The sequence below is a fragment of the Elephantulus edwardii genome, unplaced genomic scaffold (genome assembly GCF_000299155.1).
Source record: "Elephantulus edwardii isolate Elephantulus edwardi_28Jun2011 unplaced genomic scaffold, EleEdw1.0 scaffold00132, whole genome shotgun sequence".
NCBI classification, from domain to species: domain Eukaryota; kingdom Metazoa; phylum Chordata; class Mammalia; order Macroscelidea; family Macroscelididae; genus Elephantulus; species Elephantulus edwardii.
Window position 1 is genome coordinate 5,341,748 of NW_006399882.1, and position 14,316 is coordinate 5,356,063.

Genomic DNA, 14,316 nt, shown 5'->3' on the forward strand with positions numbered 1-14,316 from the left:
TTACACCGTTAAGCACAAAGGCTTCGTCTCTAGAGGTCTAAATCCATCATTGGCTCTTCTACAAAAAGATGGGCAGTCTCTTTCCTGTACAATTGACAAGACCTTATGGAGGGTCAGTCAGAACTGATTTGATGGCAGTTGAACGTGAGTTTCTTAAAGTTTCTTTGCTTTGTTATTCTCATGCATAACATAGAAATAAAAATGAGATCAGAATTCATACATCCTAATGTTGTTAAAGGGGCCTGGTGGGTATGGAGTTTCATAGCCAATCCAAAGGCAGGCAGAATAAATCACCTGCTTCATGGGAGAAGACGGACAATCTAATTCTAGGGAAATTACTGTTCCTGACCATCTACTGGAGAGTCAGCTATGTATTGGCTCCAACATGATGACACATACAATAAAAATCAGCAAGAGTTATTATGAATAGTAAATGAGTTGATGTAGATGAAGCTTGCGAACCCTTCCTGACACCACGTTAGCTCTTGTCTGATTCCAGAGTCAGTGTTCTTTCCAGGAGCTTCATTTTTTTTAAAGGGTCAGCAATAATCAAGGCAAACACCAGTTTATTTGTGCTCACTTAATAATCAGCAGCACTCAATCAACACTCTTGGCACCAGCAGTGAGGAAATCAAAAGATGAATTACATCTTTTGTCTACTATCAGGGACCTCTTCAGAGTGAGTGCTGAAGAGCAATGATGTCCATCTACAGACCAAGATCTGTCTGATCCAGGTCATGGTCTTCACAATTACTTGCAATGCATGTGAGAGCTTGACGATGACTAAGGATGACAGAAGAATCCATGCCTTTGAGTTGTGATGCTGGAGAAGAGTATTAAGAATACCATGGACAACCAAGAAAACAAATAGATCTGTGCTGGAGAGAGTAAAACCAGGATACTCCTTGAAGGCAAGGATTTTGAAACTACATTTTACATACTTTGGGCATATGGTCATGAGGGGCCAGTCCTTGGAGAAGGACATCATGCTTAGAAAGGTGGAGGGACAGCACAGAAGAGGAAGACCCTAGATGAGTTGGATTGATACAATAACTGGGGTTATGGAGCCGGGTGTGTCAGAGATGGTGAGATTGGCTCAGGATAGGGCAGAGTTGAGAGCTACTATAGATAGGCTTGCTATGAGTTGCCGGCCACCCAATGGCACCTAACAACAATAACAGTGAGTAGTTTCACACCAAGGCTCTGCTTCTAGGTATGGCTGGCATCTCTCTCTCTCTCTCTCCCCAAGGCTCTGCTTCTAGGTATGGCTGGCATCTCTCTCTCTCTCTCCTAACTCCTTAGTGCCTTCCTATTGAATCAAAGCCTCATTTGCTTTGATTACCCAATAAATAAGGTGGGCTCATATTTGTTGAGTAACCCCCCCCCCCACTTCCTGTGTTTAATGTTCCTTTATCTGTGAATTTATATTGTGGGGTTTTTTTGCAGCTTAGCCTTTGCATACTTCTTAAAATATATTGCCTATTGATTAAAAAACAAAATAACAGAGCTTCCTTTTAGTTAGAGATGATACCAGCTTTGAAAACAAAACAATGCTATTTTGTCTCTTTTCAGTAGATCCATATCCATCACTGTATATACAAAAGGTTACTTAAACAATCATGCCTGTCTCTACCGTAGATGTAGGAGTACTCTTCGGATTGGAACATAAGTGTTTTTAAGAATGTATTGACTCTGACTTCTGGCGCAGAGCTCGAGTGAGCTAATCTGGAAGCAGGCCACTGTTCAGTGGATGATGGCTATTGAGCAGATACCAAAAAAGGATTGGTGCAGCATTCTAGGTGCAGACCCATCTGCAAGTGTGTCCGACTTAAAACAAAAATATCAGAAGCTCATTTAAATGCTATCTCTCCAGCAAGTTTTTGAGAGACTGAACATCGCGTGGGAGGTGGTTGCTCATCTTTCTCCTGAGGAACCACAGGTGGATTCAAACTGACAGAGGTGCTGACTTTGCTCCAGCACAACTTCCTACACCACCAAAATCCCCATAACAGTATCATTCAGACAAACAAAGTGCAGATTTGCCAGCAGGAACAATGGAGGAATGCTTAAAAAAGTTCATTGAAATTGATCAGGCATAGAAGATTCTAGGAAGTGAAGAGACAAAAAAAGAGTATGACCTGCAGCGGCATGAAGATGACCTAAGAAATATTGGACCAGTAGATGCTCGAATATATCTTGAAGAAATGTCCTGGAATGAAGATGATCAATCGTTTTCGCTGAGATGCCGTTGCGGTGGAAAATACAGCATTTCCAAGGATGAAGCAGAAGAAGTTAACCTGATTTCTTGTGACACATGTTCATTAATTGTAGAGCTTCTCCATTGTACCTGAAATCATTCCTTCTTGGAATCTTCTAACTGTATATTCAGACATGTTAAGGAGAGTCCTCTTAAAAAATTAAAGAAGTTAAATTAAAAAAAAAGAATGTATTGACTCTGACAAAGCATTCTCACTGTGAAAGCTTCCATCTCCATCATGCAAGAGGCATTCAGTGCGGACTCCCTTCTATGTTATGAGCAGAGTTGCAAGTGTGAACATAGACAATGGTAGAAATCCTGGGTGTGTATGTGAAGACAGTTGATGCCTTTGAGCTATGGTGCTGGAGAAGAGTGTTGAATATACTATGGACTGCTAAGAAAACAAACAGGTTTGTCCTAGAGAGGGTAAAACTAGGCTGCTCCTTGGAAGCAAGAATTCTGAAGCTTTGTCTGACATACTTTGGACATGTTGCAAGGAGGGACCAGTCCTTGGAGAGGGACATCATGCTTGGGAGGGTAGAGGGACAGCACAACAGAGGATGACTCTCGATGAGATGGATTGATTCAGTGACTGGAGTAATAAGGGTGGGTGTGTCGGAGACAATAAGATTGACACAGGATATTATAGCAGGGTTTAGGGCTATTGTACACAGGGTTGGTATGAGTCCCAGGTGATACAATGGCGCATAACAGCAACAACAACCTGAGGAAATTCTGGGTGTGTACGTGAGGAGAGAGACACAATAAACACATAAAATATCTAGTATGTTACCTGATATTAAACACAATGAAGAAAGATAAAGCAAAAAGATTGGGTGAAAACGATTCCGTTTTTTGTCAGACTGATCTGGAAAGGTCTGGCTGTGAAGGGAATTTGGGATTAAAGACTTGAAGGGTTAACCATGTGAGTATCTGAGCAGGAGAGACCAGGAATGGGGACTCATAAGTGTCAAAACACAACAGGAGCCTGGCTAGTGTGTTCTGGGAACAATAGAGGGGCCAGCATGGCTGCGGTTGAAAAAGCAAGAGGACAAGGTGTGGTCAGAGAGATTAAGGTGCCAAGGCATGCCGGGTTTTTATTTATTAGATTTTACACTACGATTTGGGAAGTCATTGGAGACTTCTGAGAAAGGAAGTGCAGCGACCTGATCTCTTGGATGATGCAGGAAGCAAGGGGGATGGCAGTACCTCGTCAGATTCTAGATCTATTTGAAGGAAGAAACAACAAAATTTGTCAGTGAGTTTGATGTGTGGTTTGAGAGAATGGCATCTAAGATGGTTCTAACATTTAAATAACTAGAAACAAAATTTCTTTTAACTGAGGCAAGGAGAACTGAGGAAAGAGTGGGGATTGTTGTAGGTGTGGTGGGGAAGAGACCAGAACTTGGGTTTAAATATGTTAAATTTGGGATATCTAATGTTGTTGTTAGGTGGCGTTGCGTTGACTGCAAGTCGTAGTAACACTATCACAATGAATCTGAACGCTGTTCCATCCTCAACATATCTGATATACTCGAATCCATTGTTACTGCTTAATAGACATCCAGAATTCTTACAGATATTCTCAGGGACGAGCCAAAAAAAAAAATGTAAACAGCTAATAACTTGCTAGATATTGCTTAAAAAAAAGAGGTAGTTGTGTTTCCTTCTTGAAATACAAGCCTGAAATTTCACATATGGGTGTTTGGGGTTTTTTTGGGGGGGGGGGTTGTTTTTTTTTGTCCTTTCTCCCTCTGTCCCCCTTCCTCATTCTGGTATTGTTCCAGAACTGAACACCCTTTGCCAGGTGCGGCATTATTAAAGTTTTGGAAGAAAAGACTATCTGTTATGAAACACAATGGCTCTACTTACGGAACTAAAAATAGCCCTGCTGTCATCCCTCACTGTTCCTGGATCTCTAATTGGCCATCTACTCAGGGGCCATGTTGGCGTGACAAGTTTTCAAGGCTCACCTGTCCACCGCTCACCCTCCATCTGTGCTTTAGATCTTTTACATTTTCCATAGCTTCTTGGACTTTTCCTAGAAATGAACTTCCCCTCTCACCTATCCCCTCTCACAGACTCTGATGTGGAGTCTGACTGCCTGATCTGTCACCCATAATAATGAAAACGCTGTTTCCCAACTTAGTCCCATCTGTAGATTTCATTAACATAATGTTTGTCCTTTCGTCCAGATATTTCAAAAGGATGTCAAGTGAAGTGGATAACTATCTTACAATTAAAGTAAGGGAAAGGCCATCTCTCTTCCTCTCTCTCTCTCTCTCTCTCTCTCTCCTTGATATCTCTCTTGCTCTTTAATTTTAGCATTTAAAAGGAACGGACTGCACTTGTTTGCAATAGCTCATTTGCTCAGCAAATGGACAAGGAAAAGGGGGCAAGGTTAGCTTTTTCAGAAGCATGCCAATCCATTTGTGGGCTGTGGAGAACTGGCCAGAAGCTTAAGAGATGATGTTGTTTGTCTACATTATTCCCCACATGTTTTCAAAACAAACCAAACCAGGAAACACAGATTTCATAACCTAAAATCTCTTTGGTTTCATCAAATGCCAGTAAGCAACTTCAGTGACAGAATAAAATACACTAATGGGCTTTGACTCAATACTCGTGCTTTTTTTCCTCTCTGTTATGAGCCAGTATGTATATTTTCAACTATATAAAGGTGGGACAGGACCATCAAACCACCGGAGATGCCCCCTTCTCATAAGGGGCACTAACAAACGGACCAAATGGACACTTGTGTTGCGTGTCTGAGATGTTGTAAACATGCCATTTCTCCACGTGTGAGTTGCTCTATGCGCACAGCATCGTGAAATCATGGGATGGGATTTGCCAAGGAATTTATAAACAGGGAATTCATTTCATGGCTCCGCTGCCGGCTGGAGGAAGGAATTCCCTCAGCCACTCTGTGACTCCATGAAGTAGGTTCATGCTATTTCTGTTCTGTGCAGCTGGCCTGACTGAGAAACGTTATATTCCTCTCCTTCAAGCTGAGAGAAGTCTTCCTAATAGCTTCCAATTGCCAAGGTTTCTTGACAATTTTTGTCTTCTTTCTACTGAGATATTTCTTCTCATGCAGATAATTCCTTATCTGAAGGATTTTTTTTTACTTTTTGCTACTGTATGATCTATTTATGACATTTTTTCTTTGTTTGAAACAGATGTTGATTCAGGCTAGTAAAAGACAAAACAAAAAGCTGATATAAAAGTGAAGAGGTGCCATATAGAGTTGTGAGCAGGAAGGCAGTGAGGCTCAGAAAAGAGTAACTAAAAAGACAGACAGACGGAAGACTGGAGGGACGGCAGCAGCAGGGAACTTAGGGCGTCCTCTCTGCATCTATCTGCACATCTGCTTCGCTCTTTGGTTTTCACGGGCTCACAGTCACTGTGCCTCATCCCACATGGTGGGGGAAAGATGCCCACCCACAGCTCCCAGCCCACATGTTGGAGTTCCAAGCACATGGAATGCTGAATCGATTTCGTTCTCTATCTCTCTGTTCTAATTCCTGGCAAAGATCGCCTCAGCTCAGCCAGGCTCCAGGCCCCAGGCTGGCTGGCTGTGAAATTCCCAAGTGGAGCTTCTACCAGCCCCTCACTCGGGGCTAGGAGAAATCGAAGATTATGATGGCAAGCTACTCAGACATTCCAGAAAGTGTCTACTGTGCTTGAAGAATGCCCAGGGACTGAGGCATTTGGATAAGGGAAATAATAACAGGACACTGTAGAAGAAAACCCTTGTCTTCTTTATCCTACTCAGTCAGTATTCCAAGGATCACTCCCTCCACGCCCCATAGAAACTGTCAGATGATCCCCAAGAGCAGCTTAACAGATGGGTAGAAAAATTCAACAGGCCTCTCATGAGTTTTCAACACCTTGGAAACATCAGGCTTGGTTCCTTTTACCTCATGCATTATTCAGCCACAACGGACCTTCTTTCTGATTGCGTCTTGTGCAGACAGCCATTGTTTCCTTCTGACTTTAGCAAGCACATGTCAAGCACTGTCCTAAACCCAACACGAGTGTGAACCTTACCCGTCTCCTTGGCTTTGGTGTGAGGGACTTGACAGGTGGACAGATGTCAGCTTGCAGGGATTCTGCTTAATTAGTTCAATGAGTGTTTTCTGAGCATCTCGAACATGCCAGATGCTCGCTTAGGATGCAGTAATTGGGAATTTTTAAATGCAAGTAAATGAAACCTGAGATCTATTGGCTCACGTACTTGGAAAATCTGGGATGATACTAGTTACACTGAGTGAGCCGTTCAAGCAAATGTCGTCAGGAGCTGGCCGCATGGGGACTTTGTTCCCATTCCGTCTGTGTCTGCCTCTTTACTATGCAGAGCTCACCTACGTGGTGCCCTCTGGAGGCTCCAGGCTATATGAAATGGGGCAAGTATTAAAGGGGAAAAAAGGCCTTTCCTCTTCCATCCCTCCCTCTTCAAATTCTAGCAGAAAGTACCCTTAGGTCTTACCTACATTTCCAAGAGGAAATAATGAAATGATTGGCCAAACATGGACCATGCCTTCAAGCCTGGACTTGCAGTAGAGAATATTGCAACTTTATGCTCTATTTTCAAGGTGGAGGCTAATTTCCCAGAGAATATGTCAAAATATTGATATGTATAGAAGGGGAAATACATACCCATCCACTCACCCACCTGCACACCCACTCACCAGCCTACCTGCACACCCACTCACCAGCCCACCTGCTCACCGACCTGCCCACCCACTCACTCACCCACGCACTCATCCACCCACCCACTCATCTACCCACCCACTCACCCACTCACCTTCTCACCCTCTCACTCACCCACTCTCTCTCTCTCTCACTCGCTCATCAAGCCATGCCTGACTCCTCACTGAGTTCTTCCAGGCTGCAAATCCTACAGGAGGAGATTGCTCCTTTTCCTCCTTAAGAACCACTCGTGTTTTTTTCTCCTGAAAGTCCCAAGAGAGGTGTGACTTCTGGGTTAGCAGTGTACTCCCTGTGGAGTACCACACCACCAGACAAAACCAACAACTATCTACTCTGAAGGCAAAGGAACAGACACAATTTGCTACAATACAAACTACCGTCTATTAACGGTAATCGGTATTGTAATGATTTTTTAGACAATAAAAGCAAGATATTAATCCTGAGAAGCCTTTTTTCCTCTCTCTCATTGCTGTTGAGTTGGAACTAATTTACAGCTTAGCTTCCAACAGGTTTTCGGAGGCTGCAAATAATACAGGAAGAGATTGCCCAACTTTTCTCCCTCAATGCTGCTGGTGGATTCTAATCGCCCTAGAGGTGCATCTTTTGGTTTAGCAATGGAATTCCTACCACCGATGCCACCAGAGCTCCCGTCTGAGAAACTGAGCATTCAATAATGACTTTTCATAGAAGAAGATACCTGTACTGGGACTAAGACAATTTGGAGTGGTGAAATTTATCAGTGAAGGCAGAAGTTAGGAGAGAACATTTGAAACAAAAGGGGAAGTTTACAAACATATTCTGAGTAGGATATTATATTGTTGTTGTTGTAATGTGTTGTCAAGTTACTTGTGACTCATAGAGACCATCTCTGAACCCTGCTTTATCTTGAGCCAACTTCACTGTTTCCTCAACGTTTCCCCCATTATCCCAGTCACTGAATCAATCCACCTCTTCCAGGGTCTTCCTCTCTTGCGCTGTTCCTCCACCCTTCCAAACATGACGTCCCTCTCCAAGGACTGGTCCCTCTTTGCAACATGCCCAGACTATGTCAGATAGAGCTTCAGAATCCTTGCCTCCAAGGAGTACCTTGGTTTCACCTTCTCTAGAATGAACATATTTTTTTCCTAGTAGTCCATGATATAGTCAATACTCTTCTCCAGCACCACAGCTCAAAGACATCAACTCTTCTTCAGTTATCCTTATTAACTATACAGCTTTTTGAAGCATAGCAAGTAATTGTGGCCAAGAAACTGTGGCATGGATCAGGCACACCTTAGTCTCTACAATGGCATTGTTCCTCTTAAGTACTATGGAGAGGTCCCTGACAGCAGATTTTTCCCAATGCAATTAATTTGTCTTTTGATTTCCTGGCTGATGGTACCAATAGTGTTGATTGTGAAGCCAAAGGAGCTGAAATTGTTAACAATCTCAATCTCTTCACCATCTATCATGATGCTGCCAATTATTGGCCCAGTGGTGAGAAGCTTTGTTTTCTTGATGTTGAGTTTCAATCCATGTTGAAGGTTCCAGTCCTTGAACTTCTGCAGCAATTGTCTCAGGTCCTCTTTTGTTTTGTCAAGCAAGGTTGTGTCGTCTGCATAACGCAGATTGTTGATGAGTCTTTCTCCAATCCTGATGCTGCATTCCTTCTCATAGAGCCCAGCCTCCTAGATGATCTGTTCCACATATAGATTGAAAAGGTGTGGAGATAGGATGCATCCCTGGCATACACCTTTCCTAATAGTAAACCATGCAGCATTTCCTTGCTATGTTCTGACAGCAAGTATAGGTTTAGCATAAGCACAATCAAGTGTTCTGAGATTCCCATTCTTCTCAGAGTTAGCCACAGTTTGTCATCCACACTGTCAAATAAATGCCTTTGCACAGTCATTGAAACACAGATAAACATTTCTCTGGAGTGTGTTAAAGACCAGTGGTTTGAGACAAACATGACATTTCTGACCTTTGAGGTAGAAATTGGTTATTGGCATTTATATATATGCAATTTATTAAATATTCACATATAGAATCCTCAGCCTCTCAAATTATGCACAGATACGAAAACATTGCATTCAATGATGGAATCAGCAGGAATTTGAAATTCAGTCAGCTCTGGTATGAAGACCAGTTCTGCTCCCTCCTAGCTATATGATCTTGGTACTAATGTTAGGGGTCACTGAGTCAGAGCAAACTCATAAGAACCCTGTGTGGTGGCAGTATGTGCCATCAAGTCAACTATGACTCCTAGTCAGCCTGTACACAGCGGGACAAAACATAGTCAAGTCCTGCACCAACCTCACAAGTGTTGCAATGTTTGAGTTTGTTGTTTAAGACCTATGTCTTAAATAAGTTCATTTTATCAACAATCTTCCTTTCTTTTACAAAGGATGAGGACTTTCTCCAAGGACTGGTTTCTCTAATAATTTGTTCAAAATATATGAGAGAGAGAGAGAGAGAGAGAGAGAGAGAGAAACCAAACAAACAAATCCAAGAGAAAAAATCCCACAAAGTATATGGGATAAAATCTAGACATCTGGGTGTACTTCTTCCAAGACAGATTTGGTCATTCTTTTGGTGGTTGTTGTTAGATGCCATTGAGTCAAGTATGACTTACAGTGACCTATGAGCAGTGGGTCTGAACCCTTTTCTATCCTGTGCCATTCTCACAATCTCTGACACACTTGAGCCCATTGTTAGAATCACTATGTTAGTCCATCTGGTTGAAGGTGTCTCTCTCTTTGACTGTCTCTCCACCTTTCCAAGCATAATGTCCTTCTCCATGAAATGGCCTCTCCTAGCAATATGTCTGTTTTTCTCTGGCGGCCTAATTGTAAGAAGCTGCACTGCAATCCCAAAGGCATGAGGTTTATCCACCAGTTGCTCCATAGGAAAAAGACAGGCAATTTCCTGTCATATGATTTACTTCTTCAGAAAACCCACTAGAGAGTCACCTATGAGTTGTTTCCAACTTGGTGGCAAATAATAGCAGCAACATAAGTCCAAAGTATGTATGAAGAAGCTTTATCATCTTTGTCTCCAAGGAGCACTCTGGTTACACCTTCTACAATACATATCTGTTTGTTCTTTTGACAGTTCATGGGATGTTGAGTAATCTTCTCTAACACCAGCTCAAAGACATCAATTCTTCTTTGGTCAACCTTATTCCTTGTTAATCTCTTAGATGTATGACAAGTAAATGAAGAAATCATGGCCTGAATCAGGTGCACCTTTGTCCTCAAATTGATATCATTGCTCCTCAAATAATTCTTCTGGGTCATCAATGGGTTATTCAATATTCTTCCTTAATATCTTAATTGAAATGTGTCAATTCTTCTTCAGTCTTTCTTATTCATAGTCCAGCTTCTGTATGCATACCAAGTGGTTGAAAATATCATAGCTTGGGTTCATTCATTGTCATCAAATCAGAACTGACTCATAGCTAACCCTCTGTTGTGTTTCCAAGGCTACAAATAGCATGGGTGAGGATTATCTAGCTTTCTTCCACAGTGTTGTTTTGGTTTAGCAATGCAAATCCCTGCAGGTGATGTCACCAGAAGTCTCTGGGTTTGGATTGTTGTTGTTTTTATGTGCCATCGAGTTGCCTATGACTCATAGCAACCCTATGTACAACAGCCCTAAACCCTGCTCTATCCCTTGCCAATCTTAATGTCTCCGACACCTACTATCTTTACCCCAGTGACTGAATCAATCCATCTCATCGCAAGTCTTCCTTTCCTGCGCTGTCCCTCCACCATCCTAAACATGACATCCCTCTCCAAGGACTGATCACTCCTTGCAATCTCTAAAGTATGTCAGATGGAGCTTCAGAATCCATGCCTCCAAGGAGCAGCCTGGCTTCACCCTCTCCAGGATGAACTTGTTGTTTTCCTAGCAGCCCATTCAATACTCTTCTCCAGCACAACAGCTTAAAGGCATCAACTCTTCTTCTATCATCCCTAGTCATTGTCCAGCTCTCTGCATACAGAGTATTTGCAAACACCATAGCCTATATCAGGTGCACCTTAGTCTCCAGACTGAACATCATTGCTTAGACACACTTTAATGTTCAAAGTGACATCTTTGCTTTCTAATACTTTCAAAAGTTTTTTCCAGCAGATTCACATAGTGACTGTTATTTCTGTGGTTGTTATTTGCGGATTCAAGTAAAAGGAAATCACTGACAATTGCAAAATGCTCATTTGTCATGATGCTTCTCACCAGCCTGTTGTGAAGATATCTGTTCTCTTTATGTTGAGGTCCCATTCATGCTGAAGTCCTCAGACTTCGTCGGTAAGTCCTTCATATCTAGCTGTTTTTCAGGAAAGACTGTGTCATCTATGCATCACAGGTTGTTCAAGAGTCTTCCTCCAATCCAGGTGCCACACTGTTCTTCATAAAATTTCTTGGATTCTTTGCTCAGCATACAGATTGAATAAGTATAATAAAAGAATATAATCCTTTACACACCTTTTTTTCTGTTTTTAAATCTTTTAATATCCCCTTATTCTGTTTGAATGCTGTTTCGTGGTATAGGTACAGACTTAGAAAGAGCACAGTTAAGTGTTCTAGAATTGCCATTCGTTGCAATGTTTGTTATAATTCATTAAAAAAATCCAACAAAGGGAGCTCTGATGGCCTAGTGGCAAAGAGGCTGCACTGCAATCATGAAGGAGCGAGGTTCGAATCCACCAGATGCTCTGCTGGAGAAGGAGGAGCCATCTCCACCTGTGCTGTCAGATCCAATTTGACATCACAACAAGAAAAATAAATAGAAACAACAAAATAACCTCAAATCTATTGTCAGTGAGTGAATCCTGACTCCTAGAGATCTTCCATTGGCTTTCTGAGGCTGTAAATCATAGTAAGAGGAGACTGCTTCTTCTCTTCCTCTTGAACGTGACTGGTGGGTTCTCCTAACCTCTCAATTAGTGACCTAGTGAGTCATACACTGTTCCATGAGAGTTCACAGTTGAGAGCTTTCGTGTCGTTAATAAAACCCTGGGTAAACATTTTTCTGGTATTACCTTCTTTCCACTGAGATCATCTGATACCGTCGATGTTGGGCTTTTCAAAGCTGTAAATCCTTATAGAAGCCGACGCCACGTTTCTCCTGAAGAGCAGCTGGAGGGTTCACACAGCTGAAGGTTTAATCATAACTCTTTTAGCTTTACAATTTTTAAAGAATATTGTCTTAAACATTTATTTTTACTTTAGTTTGCACACAAAATTATTGTTCATTGTGTTTCTCATTAATACATTGCCTTTCACACATTCCTTCATTCACATCGTGTTTCATACGATTATTCCTATACACTGTGTTTTATAAATCACGCACCATCAATCCAGGCCCACTATTACCCCTCCTTTTCAGGTCTCCCATGGATCTTTCCTTATTCCTTAACCACCTCCCTCCACCCACTAAACTCTGTGGCCCTATAACTCCCCCCCTCTCCTGCTCTACTTTCTGTTCCTGTCCCTTTCCCCTTTGGATCTTTGTATACATTCTGTTAGTCATTCTTCTCTCATGCCCCATCCCCCAGCCCCCCAAGGTTATAATTGTTTTGTGGACTTCTAAAATTTTTATATTGGTTTGCATACAGAATTCGTATACTTTGTATTTTGTTCAGATATGTTGTGTTTCACACATTCCTTCATTCACATTGTGTTTCATTCCTATACCTTGTGTTTTATAAAATCAATTACCATTGATCTATGTTCACCATTACCCTGTCTTTTCTGGTCCCCAATGGATCTTTCATAAATCTCTCACTCACTCCTCCAGCCATCAAACTTTACCACCCCATGATTTCTCTCCCTCCCCATTAGCAGCCCCTCGGCTCCCTCCTCTTCTCCCTTGGACTTCCATATACATATTACAAGTTAACCTCCCATTTTTACAATAATGGTCTTATGCAATATCTGTCCTTACAAGACTGAGGTAGTTCACTCAGCATAACATAATGCTTTCACCATTAGACCATGTCCCATCTTTTCAGGTCCCCATTGGATCTCTTCTAATTCCTTCACTCTCACCTCCTGGCCGATCCGCTCACCATACTTAATGCATGTATAGTGACTGCTTGCTGCCCACAGCATTCAGATTATGCTTTGCCTGGGCTATATGTGAATATCAGGACATAGACTGGGTTATTTCTTCTGCCCTCTACATCTACTCTCCACTCTTCTGAACCCTTCCTCATGCCCAGGGAGGCTGGGCATTAGCTATTGCTAATAGCATTCACTGGCTAACCGGTTTCTTTCTTTTGGGTTGCACTTATATAACCAATGCCCTAATTAGTAGTAGCCCCATGATGTGGCACTGTTTTGTAGTCTCTGTACACTTGGTTTATATTTTTTAAAAATATTTCCTTTAATAATCTGTCATAAGAATACCCACGTTGCTATAACCCTGACATCAATGAGTCTCATAAGAAAAGTTTACAGAATACCCTTGGGCCTCCACAAGAAAAAAACTGATAACCCAATTACAAAATGGGGAAAAGACATGGAAAAAAATCTTCACAGTGGAAAACATTCAAATGGCAAACAGACACATGAAGAAATGCTCAAAATCACTGGCAATAAAAGACATGCAAATCAAAAGCACAATGAAGCTGAGGAAAATTAAACCGAACCCACAGGAACCAAAATATGACTTTGAGTTCATCCCACCTAAATTTCAGAACCATCTCAGGAGCAGGTTTGAAGCCTTGAACACTAATGAGCGAAGACCAGATGAACTGTGGGAGGATATCAAGGGTGTCATTCAGGAAGAGTGCAAACGGTCATTGCAAAGACAGAAGAGGAAGCGAAGACCATAACGGATGTCAGAAAAGACTCTAAACTGGAGCGCAGAGAAGCCAAAGCAGAAGGAAGAATTCAAGATACTAAAGAGTTGAATAGAAGATTTCGAAAGGCAGCACAGGATGACAAAGTAAAATATTTCAATGAAATGTGCAAGGAGTTCAAGTCAGAAAATCAAAAGGGCCGAACTCGCTCAGCATTCCTTAAGCTCAAGAAACTGAAGAACAAATGCTATAATCAAAGATGCTTTCGGCCGAATATTAAATGATTGAGGAAGTATTCAAAGAAGATGGAAAGAATACACTGAGTCACTGTATCGAAAGGAATTGGCAGACACAGAAGAATTTCATGAAACAACATATGAGCAAGAGCCCATGGTGACGAAAGAAGTCCAGGCTGCTTTGAAGGAAATGGCAAAAAATAAGGCCCCAGGAATAGATGGTATACCAGTTGACATATTTCAGCTAACAGATGCTGCCCTGGACGTGCTCACCAAGTTGTGCCAAGAAATCTGGAGAACAACCACTTGGCCAACTGACTGG

The 14,316-nt window shown here is 41.9% G+C and overlaps 1 pseudogene; it reads left to right on the forward strand.

Moving 5' to 3' along the window:
* The first annotated feature begins 1,750 nt into the window (after window positions 1-1,750).
* Window positions 1,751-2,351, forward strand: LOC102868003 (annotated as a pseudogene).
* The last annotated feature ends 11,965 nt before the right edge of the window (window positions 2,352-14,316 follow it).